A 14487-nucleotide genomic window follows, 5' to 3' on the forward strand; every position below is an offset into this window, starting at 1 on the left:
ATAAACCAAGCGACAAAAAGTCAACACCAACACCACCCAAAAACCCCAAGCAACCAACACCACAAAACAAATCAAAATCCCACAAGCTGAAAAGAGTGGTAATTAGTAATGGTTTGGTTCTGGCAGATTAATAGCTTTAAGAGAGACTCTTAAGCCTTTGTTCTCTGCCCCCGTGTTTGCATAAGTAACCCAAACAAAACTATTGAAACTGCATGACCGCAGGAATGTTTTGGGTTGATATTTTCTGGATTGAATGTTGGTCTTGCTTCAAATCAGCAAGAAACCATGTGATTGACCTGACTGCAAGCAGAACTTGTTCTTGTTATTGGATGGGTCCTTCCTGACAAGACTTCAGAGAAACAGCAAAATAAAACCTTGTTTCTCTTTTTACTAAAGACAAAACAAGGTTCCATCTTCCATGATCGAGTTACATTTCAGACAGTGAGATTAGACTTATCCATCACCTTCCCTGCTGTGAATTAACATCTAGATGTTCTAAGAAGTTGGTGATTTATACCTAAGTGATCTCTAAGGCAACCTTCAAGTAAATGTAGTTTCAAATGTGTTTACAAGAGCAGCAAAGTCTGCTTATGTTTGATATTAGCAGAAGAGCAAGCACATAAGGAAGAAGTACTGCTCTCCAAATTCAGGTTTAATTGCATTCTGACGCAATCATGAGGAAAGTTGAAATGTAAACTTTACCGCACGGATGGGATAATCCTCATTATAGTCAGGGAGCTCCAGCTGAAAGATATTTGCAACCATTCTCAGTGAATGTTAAAAAATTTTCCCTACCCAATCTTGGCACTTCAAGCAGCCTGGAGGGACCCTAGAGTGGTGTTTGCAAGGTGCCATCAGCCTTGATAACTCTCGATGTGAGGTCCAAGTGCTACCCTGCAGGGGTCAAGAACTCTTCTATCACATGTACTTCTGTGCATAGTAGAATGATGTGAAATGTGTCTGTGAAGTGTTGTTTAAAATACTTACAGTTTAAAAAACATATTTTTTTTTTAACTTTCATTTGATACTATAAAGATAACCAAATGGTTGCTTGTCCCAGTGTAGCTTCTATGACTTAATACATATCTCCTTACAGAATACAGAATTAACCATGTTGGAAAAGACCTTCGAGATCATCAAGTCCAACCTATCACCCAACACCATCTAATCAACTAAACCATAGCACCAAGCACCCCATCCAGTCTGTTTTTAAACACTTCCAGTGATGGTGACTCCACCACCTCCCTGGGCAGCACATTCCAATGGCCAACCTCTCTTTCTGTGAAGAATTTCTTCCTAACACCCAGCCTAAACCTCCCCTGGTGCAGCTTGAGACTGTGTCCTCTTCTTCTGGTGCTGGTTGCCTGGGAGATGAGACCAACCCCCTCCTGGCTACAACCTCCCTTCAGGTAGTTGTAGAGAGCAATAAGGTCTCCCCTGAGCCTCCTCTTCTCCAGACTAAACAATCCCAGCTCCCTCATCCACTCCTTACAGGGCTGTGCTCCAAACCCCTATCCAGCTTTTTTGCCCTTCCCTGGACACATTCGAGCATCTCAACATCTTTCTTGAACTGAGGAGCCCAGAACTGGACACAGTACTCAAAGTGTGGCCTAACCAGTGCTGAGTAGAGGGGCAGAATGACTTCCCTGCTCCTGCTGGCCACACAGAACTTCCTTCTTACGGAAGGTCAGAATTTCTGTTAATCTTTCCTCTGTATAATCTCTCCCACCTTGTAGTTTGACTACAGATCTTTTGACAAAGTTATTCTTAAAAAAAAAAAAAAGCAACAGTAAATTTCTTTCAGAAATTAGTGTTTGATGGGAGACTTTAATTTGAAAGAGAAAAAAAAATAGAATTGACAACATACTAATGAAGTATGCAGATGCAATTGTCAAACATGCATATAGCCAGTATAATTTTCCATTAGCAGTATGGATTTAGACCTGTGAAAGTCCTACAAAGGTCAAGCTAAGGTAAAAAAATATGTTACCAAATCAGTCAAACTATTACTTGTACTGTACATTTAACGGGCATGGAATTCATGCAGTAATGAGGATAGGGTATGGGTTTTAAGAGAGTATACCATGGAAAATTCTGCTTTTTAAAGTCAGAAATCCATTTAAATCACTCAATCTCCTTGTTGATTTTAATGCAGGTCCACCCCAGTGAAACAGGCAGCCGTCAGAGGATGTATTTTCAAGTTCATCTGCTATTGCACACACAACAGTGCTCATTAAACGGCTTCTCTTACAACAAGTAATTGGAAAAACTGAGTGAGAAGAGCAGAATTATGCACTGTGACTTTTCAGGCTGTTGTGGTACAGAAGAGTAGCTCAGACCTGCTTTCTCAGGTTTTCAGCATTAACTAGGAGCCCTTTGGGTTTGGACTTGGTCTACGTTTAATGATCTTTGATGTTAGCAAATTAGCTTTGGATTTACGGTTGCGCTGCGAGTAACTGGAAATCTTTTTCCTAATGAGTGGGTTAATTCCTCCTCTTACTAATTTAAAGCCATGGCATAGGTGTCCATCCAATGGAAATGAAAGAATGACTAAACATGAGTCACTTGTTCCCTCTGTGTTATTTTCTTGTGTCACATCAAAGCTATTTTTCATCTCTCTCTTACCAGATTTAAGTCAGAGCTGCAGTTAAATTTGGCTTGAAAAAACCATTAAGGAAAATGTATTTGTATTTTCTTGAGTAATACAGCCTTCCATCGATGAGTTATATTTGTTCAGTAGAAAAAGATACCTACTATTTAAAGGCCTGCATGAATCAGACTTACTTGCTGCTTTCCGTTTCAGTGGGCACTTAAATGTTATTGTGCAGCACGAAATGTGTTGCAAACTGGTTCAGTCACAAAGCTAGGAATTGGGCAGGGGGTTGGCTATAAAACTGAAGTCAAACAGAGGTAAGATTTCAGTTCAACAGTTCACAGCAGGGAAAAGGATTTGATTATTGTTTCACCTTTCTTATTCAATGGAATACACAGCATAAGAGAACATTCTTATTTTGCTGGTTTTATTTGTTGCCTTGACAGCGAGTGCCTAAATCTACTATATCCACTTATTGGCTAGAAAAAAAAGGAATGAATTTGTTTTCTCCTTTTCAGAATCTGTGTTCTTATTTTAGAAACAACAAAAAAACACAGTTTTGACCAATTGAAAAGAGCAGCTAAATTTTGGCAGATATTGCAGGTGGCTTTTCTATGCTGATCAAAAATTTGGTGTGTATCTGCCATGAAGAGTCTAATATGAACGCCTTGTGAGTTAAGAAACAGAAACAATTAGAGATAACATAGGTGATTCCTCTATCTTTAAAATGGGCACACTTCTCCTTAGAAAGACCCTGTTGGATACATGTATGCCAGATGACTGTTCTAAAAGGCTTGCTCCTGATTGCCAGGAACACTAGCAAGTGAAACAAAGAGTAAACTCAATTTAATTGCCTTTCATACTTTGAAACCTTGTGACTGTCCTGTTAGAAAATGGATAGTGATGGAAATATCCCATAGATAAAACCCTGCTTGGATTTATCTGCTGAAAAACACTGACTTCAAGGAAGACTAATTTTAGTGCATGATAAATGACCTTAAAAATCAACTTTCTGTTTGGGACCTAACCACAGTCTTCTGTGTCTGCTCTTTAAGATTTTAGTCACAGGTATCAGCTTTAGTGGCTCACAGAGGTAAGGGAGAGAGGATTGCATTCTCTTTCTTTCAGGGCTCTGTTCTCTGTGGCCTCTTCCACTGACAGCTGAAGCATTTGAAAGGACTTCTTGCTAACTGCAATTGTAAAGTCATATACACTGTGATCAAAGGAGTCAAAGTCATGTCAGTGAGACTGATTTGGCCTTGCACATCTCTGTACAAGTTTCATAATAGGCTTTGGGGAATGTTGGGAGGAAGACCTAACTAGATTTCAGCTCCCAACAGGAAAAATTGACTGGCACCTGAAATACATTAGAAAAGAATATTTTTCCTTCACATCAGGAAGAAATGGTAGATACAGATATGTGCAATATGTTTTTGACTCTCTGTTACTCATTTATGGATGGGCACAGCCCCTAAACCACACACTTTCTGTGAATGGATAATTTAATTTTCCTTTGTGAGTTACTCCTGATCTCCTTTTTTTTTTTTTATTAACTATCTGATAGAACAATTTTCACTCATCACACATGTAGAAATAAATTCACAGAGCAAGTTAATGCAAGGTGTATTTAGTCTCCTTGAGACCTGCAGCAGAGAGTAAGAGTGAGAATTATTCTGATCTGGTCAAAAGGAAATAATTCCTAATATGAAAATTGTTTCTTGTCTGATTTGTAAATGTACTTGTTCATTTACTGCATAGAGAAAAGTGGTGTGGTAAATAAATGCTCCTGGTACCTCCAAGGAGTAAATGGACGTGGCTGAAACGAGCTTTCAGCTCTCTCTGAGTGTTCTCTCACATGCCAGTGACTGTGAAGGAGAAAGTGAAAGTGAGAGATGGTTAGGGCAGACTTGTCAGTTGTTATTGTGAAAGCAATAAGGGATCCTAAGAGATCTGAGTAAGGCTCCACTAGCCTATGAAGTTAGGACTCTCTCAAATTCTCTCTGTGGGTCAACCACATTTTAGTAATGAGGTTTAAACTTCATATTGCAGGCTTTAAAGTACCAAGAAGCACAAACCCAAGCAAATAAGCTTCTATTCTCAAGAATAATGATTAAATCTTTCTCTTTTTCTTTCTTTCTCCCCCCCCCCCCCCCCCCCCCCCCCATAGTAACAGAATAATAGCTGAAAAAATGCTGTAGGGATAGATGCAAGCCTATTTCTTGGGTTCCAAACTGTGATAGGTATAGCCATGGTGTGAGTATGGATTGGGTTTTGTAATACCTCTGGGGTGTACTGGTACTTGCGTCCTGCTGATGTCTAATGATGGCCTCCTCTTGCTGCTGCTACAGATATAGGTTTGTTCAGACTCTTGTTATTTTCATTTCATATTTCTTTTCTTCCTCCTAAAATCCTGACAGCTTTCCTCTTCTGCCATTTATCTGCTTTACTTGCAACGCATGTGTTAAGTTATTCACTAGTGAAGTGGTGTGAGGGAAGCTTGATTTTACATTTTAGTCAGCTCCACTGAAGGGCTCATAAAGCACATAAGACAGTAGTCCAGGCACAAGCAGAATTCTGTGTAGATAAGCACATGGAAACCAGAGAAAAAAGGCACCTGGCAGATTAGATGGTTTTGATGAAAGCAATTCAAAGAATCGTTAATCAAAACCATTGATCATAGAACATCAATGAAATGCTTTAGTTCTTTTCCTGGGCTTGACCTTGAATAGTCAATTGCGAATTTCACTGTGAGAGGTTTGGTTCTGTGGAATCTATGGCACAAATTAACATCCTTCAGGGTTTTTTAAATGTCAGAGGTGTCTTGTAAACCGTAATCCCAGAATCATAAAGTGTGTTACAAGCTACTTGTACGGTCCTAAGTGACACATAACTTGATATCCTGTGGTTGAGATCAAATTAATTAGACCCTTTTCCTAAAACTGTGTCACTGTAGACTTGGAATTTTGTTTGAGCATTGTTCTCTTCATGCTGTTGTGCAGCAATGCTGTGAGACATGCACATGGAGCTCCTCCAGACTGCTAGAAAATAAATACAACTTTACAAAGGGATGCAATGAGTGAGCTGCAAAAGAATGCTTAATGCTTCATAAATCTCCTTTGCATTAAGGATCTTTTAGGAATTGCTTTAATATTATCTGAGAATCAGGACATGATTAAGAGTTAGTAGTGTGCATTTCATTAAGAGACAGTTATTTTTCTTCTGTTTTGGGATAAAAATGTGTTTAAATTTCTCCATGAAAGTGCCTGTATTGAAGCAATTATGTCAAGAATAAATACATTTTAAAACCTCAATATTTTAAGTATTTGAATAGTTAATAACTGTATTGATTAGTTACTCACATAAGGTTATTTTTAATGCCCTTACCTGTAATGGGAGTAAAGATATTGACCTGAAAGAGAGAATAGAGGTGCAGAAGCTTTGTATCATTAAAAAGCACTTATATTATTAATAATAAGAACAGTATTAATGTTGAGTGGGTATTTGGTATTAGTTGGGGTTGTTCCTAGGTAGGTAATGTAGATTGTTTGCCATGGTGTAGAAATGTGTTGCTCTCCTTCACTGCAAAAATTTTGCTCCCATTTCAGTAGAGAAGTGTCCAGAGAAGGGCAAGAGGCTGGGGAGAGGCCTCGAGCACAAGCCCTATGAGGAGAGGCTGAGGGAGCTGGGGTTGCTTAGCCTGGAGAAGAGGAGGCTCAGGGGAGACCTTATTGCTGTCTGCAACTACCTGAAGGGAGGTTGTAGCCAGGAGGGGGTTGGTCTCTTCTCTCAAGCAACCAGCACCAGAACAAGAGGAAGAAGTTCTTAGTAGAAAGAGTAATTTGACATTGGAATGTGTTGCCCAGGGAGGTGGTGGAGTCACCATCCCTGGAAGTGTTCAAGAGGGGATTGCACATGACACTTGGTGCCATGGTCTAGTATTCATGAGGTCTGTGGTGACTGGTTAGACTTGATGATCTTTGAGGCCTTTTCCAACCTTATCGATTCTATGATTCTAAGTTGCAGGACAGGCTGACTGTTGCTAACAGCATAGGTCATATTCTTCTGTTCTTAAATAATTAGCCCATTTTGGAGAAGAGAGGGCAATAAATAGGGCTTGATTATCAAATTAACTGTCTTCAGGTGTAAGAAAAGTTTTAGTGGGGATTCTGACTTGGCACAAGGAAGGCATGGTGTAGATAAACAGCTTTTTCTAAGATTTCTTCCTTCCTTCCTTCCACTTAGTGCTTAATCATTTGGTTGAGTAAGACCTGCTGCTTTTCCTAGTTACTTGTCCTCGTTTCTTAGTTACTATTGAGATTTTCTTTTTCCCCCCCCTAAACAACCACAAAAAAAGGGAACTTTTTTTCTGGGTTAATGAACTTTCTTGGAATGAAAATGCAGTCACTACAGAATTAAAAAAAAAATAACACCAGAAACCCACAACAGCAACAAAACCACAAAACTTGGCAGAAGCTTAATCTCTGGTGGGTGAGTGGGGCTTTTAGGCAGGCTTCCCAGGGACTCTTTTTTGATTGGTTGGTTGTTTTCTTTTTCTTTGGAGGATATTGTGTTGTCTCTGGCTTTTTCTGATGGGTTGTTTGGAGGGAAATTTTTGCTGTGTGGAGGGAGGGTTTGCAGTCTGGACGTTTGTTGGTTTGGTTTGGTTTTGCTAAGGAATTATTTATATAATGATTGATGATGAGAGAATGATCCTTAGAAGCTGATATATTTTCTATCTTTACTTCAAAGGTAGTAATACAAGCAGTTTCTGGAAGTGATGCAGGGAGGTGGTGGAAGCCCCATCCCTGGATGTTTTTAAGACCAGGCTGGATGTGCTTCTGGGCAACCTGATCTAGTGGAAAGTGTTGGGAAATGGGGTTTAGAACTAGGTGATCCTTGAGGTCCCTTCCAACCCTGTGATTCTGTCCTTCTCTAATGTAGTTGTCAAAAAGTGTATTTGCAAGTTAACATAAGGCAGAGTTTATTTACAGCCTAGACTGAAAACTGATGCAGCCTGACCCTTGAATTGGTGAAATTATGCTAGAAAACAGTGTTGAACCAGTTCAGGTACTTTGGTACTAATGCTATTGAGCAGTACATCTGCTGCAGTTTCCTGGTGGCAACTGCTGTTTCTTTGGTTTTCCATGTGGTGGTGGAGTCACCATCACTGGAAGTGTTTAAAAAGAGACTGGATGAGGCACTTAGTGCCATGGTTTAGTTGATTAGATGGTGTTGGGCGATAGGTTGGACTTGATGATCTCAAAGGTCTTTCCCAACATGGTTTATTATGTATTTCATAGAATGGTCTGGGTTGGAAGTGACCTCTGAAGGTTATCATTTCATCTTGTTTATGTCTTCCAAATTAGCTTTAATTTTACTGTAAGTATGCTGCATTAAGCTAAATGTGCTTAGGCTTTCAGATGCATGCATGAGCAATGCTAGAAGGCCAGCCAGTCAGTTTTGGTTTCACTCGTCATGTTCTGTATACACTTCCTTTCAGAAAACCATCCTGGACAAAATTTAACTACATAAAGGACTGCAGGCATTTAATCTCCTGAGAAAATAATACAGTACAGGACAAATACCAGAAAGCACACAAAACCACAATTCAAACAATATGGGATTTATTCCCAGTTCTGCATTGTTTGTTTGTTTCTTTCTTTCTTATGACTCCAGTAAGGTCACTTTTGGGGGTTTATTGTAATTTTGCTCTCTCCAGTCCTTTAGACTGTTTCTGAGGAACGCTTGAGGGTTCAACAGTACTAATAATCTGGCCAAAGTGCTTCACAGAAGAGAGGACATCTGTGTCACAGAGGTAAAATGTGAGCTTAGCAGACCAGATGAAAATTGAGCTATAAAACTACCTGAAAGGCAGTAGGCTAATTGCAGAACTAAAATCAAGTTGCTCTTTCATTTGGGGTTAATCTGACATCTCTGCATTCTGCTGCAGAAAAAAAAATAGTAGTTTCTGGTCTGGAGTCCATTCCTTTTAGAATACATTTGGATTGAAATAATGATGAGAACACAGTGCACCTGAGCAGAATGGTCAGCTGTCCTCTTACATGAAGAATGAACTAATGAAGCACAATTACCCACATGCATAAAGCTACACAAGCAGCTTGTTTTAAAGCAGTTGTTTGTTTTTCTGGTCAAATGGGACCTATAATATTTTCCATACAAATGTGTTTTAAAGACCTTCATAAAAATAGTTTGCTGGGTAGGTGGAATTATTGCTCAACACTATATTGAGATTTAAAGTGTAGTCATTATTTTGCACTCAACAAGCTGTTAAAAAAAAATTCAGCTTTGGAACCCAAAGTGATTTTGGTTAAACATAAAGTGTGTGGTTTTCCTTTTTTTCCTTTTTTTTTCCCCCCAATAAAGAATATTAAAAGAGAATAAAATTATTTATACTTTCTTAGAGAAGTGCTGTTGGTTTATTTTGTATCTGTATATTGTATACTTATCTGGGAAAGGAAAACATCCATGGTTCCACAAGCTGTAGACAAGCGGGGGCTGGTCTCTTCTCCCAGGCAACCAGCACCAGAACAAGAGGACACAGTCTCAACCTGTGCCAGGGGAGGTTTAGACTGGATGTTAGGAAGAAGTTCTTCATAGAGAGAGTGAATGCCCATTGCAATGGGCTGCCTGGGGAGGTGGTGGAGTCGCCATCTGTGGAGGTGTTTAGGAAGAGACTTGATGGGGTGCTTGGTGCCATGGTTTAGTTGATTAGATGGATGATGGGTTGCATGCGATGATCTTGAAGGTCTCTTCCAACCTGGTCTGGTCTAGTCTTATTCTTATTCTTTATTCTTATTCTTTATTCTTATTCTTTATTCTTATTCTTTATTCTTATTCTTTATTCTTATTCTTTTCTATTCTATTCTTTCACTCTGCCCATAACAGCTGGTGTCATGCTTTTTACATGAACAGAAATAGATTGATAAATCCAAATTTAAAACCTGAAATGAGAAAGACCTTGGATTTCCTTGTTTGAAAACTGACATGTAGAGTGAAAATTTTGATTGTAGGAGCCAGTGAAGTGTGTTGAGCCCAAAATAAATAGATAAAAAAAAAAAAACCCCAAACAAAACCAAGAGGCAATCTCTTATGCTTTGCTGTTGGCTGAAAAGAAATCTCATTGTCAAACTGAGGGAGACACCACATCAATCATAGCTGGTGTGTGTTTGCAGGGATTTTTCTTGGCACTCACCTCAACCAGTGTACCTGGTCAAGAGAATGATGGCAGATGAAAAGATCAAGGCAAACAGCAGCAGAAGAGTAATAACTAGGTCCTGAGTTTCAAGATGATGCATGCGTTACTCTGAGCAGTAAAAATCTTATTTCCACGTGTTTCTGGTACTGGACAAGCCAGTTCAGTTTTATGGAGGTGATCTATTGAAACTACATGGTGAAGCAGTTAGAAATCACAGAATCAGTCAGGGTTGGAAGGGACCACAAGGATCATCTAGTTCCAATCCCCATGCCATGGGCAGGGACACCCCACACTAGATCAGGCTGGCCAGAGCCTCATCCAGCCTGGTTTCAAACACCTCCAGGGATGGGGCCTCAACCACCTCCCTGGACAACCCATTCCAGGGCTTCACCACTCTCATAGTGAAGAACTTCTTCCTCACATCCAGCCTGAATCTCCCCACCTCCAGCTTTATTCCATTTCCCCTAGTTCTATCACTACCTGACATCCTGAGAAGTCCCTCCCCAGCCTTCTTGTAGGCCCCCTTCAGATACTGGAAGGCCACAATTAGGTCACCTTGGAGCCTTCTTTTCTCCAGACCGAACAGCCCCAACTCCTTCAGTCTGTCCTCATAGGAGAGGTGCTCCAGCCCTCTGATCATCCTCATGGCCCTTCTTTGGACATGTTCCAGCACATCCATATCCCTCTTGTAATAGGGGCTCCAGAACTGGATGCAGTACTCCAGGTGGGTTCTCACCAGAGCCGAGTAGAGGGGAGGGTCACCACCCTTGCCCTGATGGCCACACTTCTCTGATGCAGCCCAGGATCTGCTTGGCTTTCTGGGCCGCAAGTGCACCTTGAGAGCTCATGTTGAGCTTCTCATCCACCAGCACCCCCAAGTCTCTCTCTTCAGGGCTGCTTTCCAGCCAGTCACTGCCCAGCCTGGATTTGTGCCTGGGATTGCCTCGACCCAGGTGCAGGATGCGTATTTGAAATGTGGAATGATGCTCTGTCAAAACCAATGGATGTCACCAAACCATCCTATGAAATAAGTGCATTGCAAGCCTTCTTCCATAGTTCAACCAGTTGAAGGATATTTAGGTAGTTTATGTATTATATGAATAATGTATTTCCCCCCTGCTAGGAAAAATGCTAAGCATAGCAAACCCAGTTAATTATAAGTGACAGCGCAGCAATCAAAGTGGAAGTAACTTCTTGCTCTGTTGTTGCTGTTGACAGCAGGAAAACCTGATGAAATAGAATAGATTTCCTAAATGCTTCTTGAACAGGAAAAATTCTGTGTTAGAGTCAAACAAGTATGGTGGCAAATGTAAGAATAGGATTTGTGGCAACACCTGGCAGTGAGTCTTTATGAAGTAAGAAAAACAAATAAATACCTAAAGCTGTGACATTGACAGTTTCAGAGAGAAGAAAGTCATCAGCTATCTAAAATCAATAGTGCAATGGAATTTTTTTCATTTATGAACGAGCACATCAAGCCAAATGGCATGAGTAATGACAACAAATTAAAATGTATCGGTCAGAGACATGCTAAATTAGAGGCATTCACCTTGAAAGTCTTGGTTGATTATGATTTCAAGAAATGGAGAAGCAATGGTATTTAAAACTTGATGTGCACTTCAGATTTTTGACACAAGTCATCAGCAAGTGAAGCTGGGAAGTACTTAGCATGATTAAAAAATTCTGAGGAAATGTCCTGCAGAACACAGGAATTTGCTGAACATTTATTCTTACAAAAGTAATTAATGCAAATGCAAGCTAGGAGGAGACTTGATAGGGTGCTTGGTTGCATGGTTTAGTTGATTAGGTGGTGTTGGATGATGGGTTGGATGTGATGATCTTGAAGGTCTCTTCCAACCTGGTCTGGTCTGGTCTGGTCTATTCTATTCTATTCTAAACCCAGAATCCTAGAGCCCTCAAAACTACAAATACCTTATTATTTATTTTTTCCAAATATTGAATTTCTACTTAGTGTCAAGTTCTCTGGTGTTACTGGAATTGTTCTCACCTACAGGGTCCTACATTTCTTTATGGAATAGAATAGAATAGACCAGACCATGTTGGAAGAGACCTTCAAGATCATTGTGTCCAACCTATCATCCAACACCATCTAATCAACTAAACCATGGCACCAAGTGCCTCATCCAGTCTCTTCCTAAACACCTCCAGTGATGGTGACTCCACCACCTCCCTGGGCAGCACATTGCAAAGGGCAATAACTCTTTCTATGAAGAATTTCTTCCTAACATCCAGTCTAAACCTCCCCTGGTGCAGCTTGAGACCGTGTCCTCTTGTTCAGGTGCTGGTTGCCTGGGAGAAGAGACCAACCCCTGCCTGTCTACAACCTCCCTTCAGGTAGTTGTAGAGAGCAATAAGGTCTCCCCTGCATTACAGACATGAAGTACCATGTGAAGAAACACTAGAGCAAGACTTGTAATATTTTTCTTCTTGGCTCAGGGAAGCAGAGAGGAAAATGCCTTTACAAGCACACATCACAGCTAAGAGAATGTCATGTAAAAACTTTTACATAATGCTTGCACATCCATGTTTCATTTTATGTTTTAACCTTTGTAGGAGATAATGATTCACAGAACTACACAGGTAGGTAGTGCTAGAAATGAAACCAGGGCTGGGAAACATCATTCTCAGAAATGCTCCAAACTTCAGACTCTGTTTTGAGTTAACTCTGAAGCAGTTGTCAGGACATCCATTACTCCTAGATTGCATAGTCTATGCCTATAAAAGCACAATACTCTATGAACATTGTGCAGAATAAGAGGACACAGTCTCGAGCTGTGGTAAGGGAAGTTTAGGCTTTAGGAGGAAGTTCATGACGGAGAGTGTCGTTAGCCATTGGAATGTGCTGCCCAGGGAGGTGGTGGAGTCACCACCCCTGGAGGTGTTCAAGAGGGGATTGGACATGGCACTTGGTGCCATGGTTTAGTTATGAGGTCTGTGGTGACAGGTTGGACTTGATCTTTGAGGTCTCTTCCTACCTTGGTGGTTCTGTGATTCTGCACACAGGGCATTCAGGTATCAATACAGTTGGACCACACAATTTGGTTTTTTTGGGGGTAGATATTGAGACTTGTAGAAGTATCACTTACCCCAGTATACTAAGATGTGGAATTAAGAGAGAAAAGAATAGCTGTACATGGAAGTTAATTTTTGTAGGTAATTATTTATATTTGCTTAGAATAGGCAAGCAGCTAAAGAGGACAATTTAAGTTGCTTTTATAACAGTAAGGTCAAATTCATATGAACCCCCCAAATCAAAAATTCATTACCCAGGAAATCCATTCTTAGCAAGACACTTTCTTTGAAGACTACGAATAAAAAAGAGACTACTCCACTTTTTCATCACTCCCAGCATTTCCTTGGGATAGAGGAATGCTATGTGCTGTATGCTATGCACACTGACTAGAAAAGAGTAAGTGATTTAGTAGATTTTAGTCCTGTAATTAAGAGCAGTAGGGCTAACCTGTTTGGCAACAGAAGGGAAATTCAAGATGCTGTATTTTGAGGTGGAATGTGTTCCAGGGTAATATGATAAAGCCATAACACAAACTCTCTGTGTGTAGCTATGATGCAAATCAAAATTTCTGCATGCAGCTGTAAACCTGGGAGTCTCTTTAGAACCTGTTCCAGTCTGCTGATTTTAAATGAGAATATCCTCATTGCTTGACAATCCATCATTTGCCACTGAGGGTATTTTTGCCTTGTGATTTCTCGTGGCTGTGGTTTACAAGGACTGAGTTTTGTTGGCAGTGGTGCTTGGGTGTTGTGCCTTTTTTTTTTCAGCCTTCTTTTTCATTTTTTTTAAACAAACAAGCAAAGCACTCACACACAAACACCCCCCAAAAAAAACCCAACCAACCAAAACTAACACCTAATAAAAGTGAAGGCACTTTTCCTGTCTTAAATTACTATTGTAGTCGGTGAAAAGTACTAGAAATGATAGTTTGTTAAAATGGTGTCCACTGTAATATTAGGATGCAGGAACATCATAGAATCATAAAGTGGCTTAGGTTGGAAGGGATCTCAGAGATCATCCACTCCAACCTCCCTGTCATGGGCAGGGACACCTCACAACTAGATTTGGTTGCTCAAGCCCTCAACCGATGTGGCCTTGAACACCTCTAGGGAAGAAGCATCTACAACCTGCTTGGGCAACCTGTTCTAGAGCTTCACCACCCTTGTACTGAAGTTCTTCCTTAGATCCAGTCTAAGCCTATTCTTCCTCATCTTCAAACCCCTTGTCCTGTCTCTAGATACCCTCATGAAAAGTCCCCCTCCAGCCTTCCTGTAGCATCCTGTCAGATACTGAAAGGCAGCTCTAAGGTCCCCCTGGGAGTCTTCTCTTCTCTGTGTCACTATTTCAATCCTTTGGGCAGACTGTTGGCCAAATAAATACTAGAGTATAATGATTGAATTTTAGGTGGTAAAGCAGACAGAATACCTGAGCTGCCAGTGTCTAGCAGTAAATGATAATGGAGCCTGTATCTTGATTTTACTGTGTGTATGAGAAATAATTCTCTTCCACCTGTTTATCTGCAAACCTAGTTTCTAGGAAAAACAAAATCAGAAATTAATAGCTTTAATCTCTAAGGCTTGGAAGTAACACTGCATCTATCAATGAGACACCTTATTCCATTGATAATTGTGCTGCATTTGTCCA

At 40.3% G+C, this 14487-nt stretch overlaps 1 protein-coding gene across 1 annotated transcript in view; it reads left to right on the top strand.

The window, feature by feature from the left end:
* The window catches only part of LUZP2 (leucine zipper protein 2), a 159684-nt gene that overhangs the window by 19442 nt on the left and 125755 nt on the right, over positions 1–14487 (top strand). The gene's annotated exons all lie outside the window — the stretch shown is intronic.

This window comes from Dryobates pubescens, chromosome 22, assembly GCF_014839835.1.
Source record: "Dryobates pubescens isolate bDryPub1 chromosome 22, bDryPub1.pri, whole genome shotgun sequence".
Lineage (NCBI taxonomy): Eukaryota > Metazoa > Chordata > Aves > Piciformes > Picidae > Dryobates > Dryobates pubescens.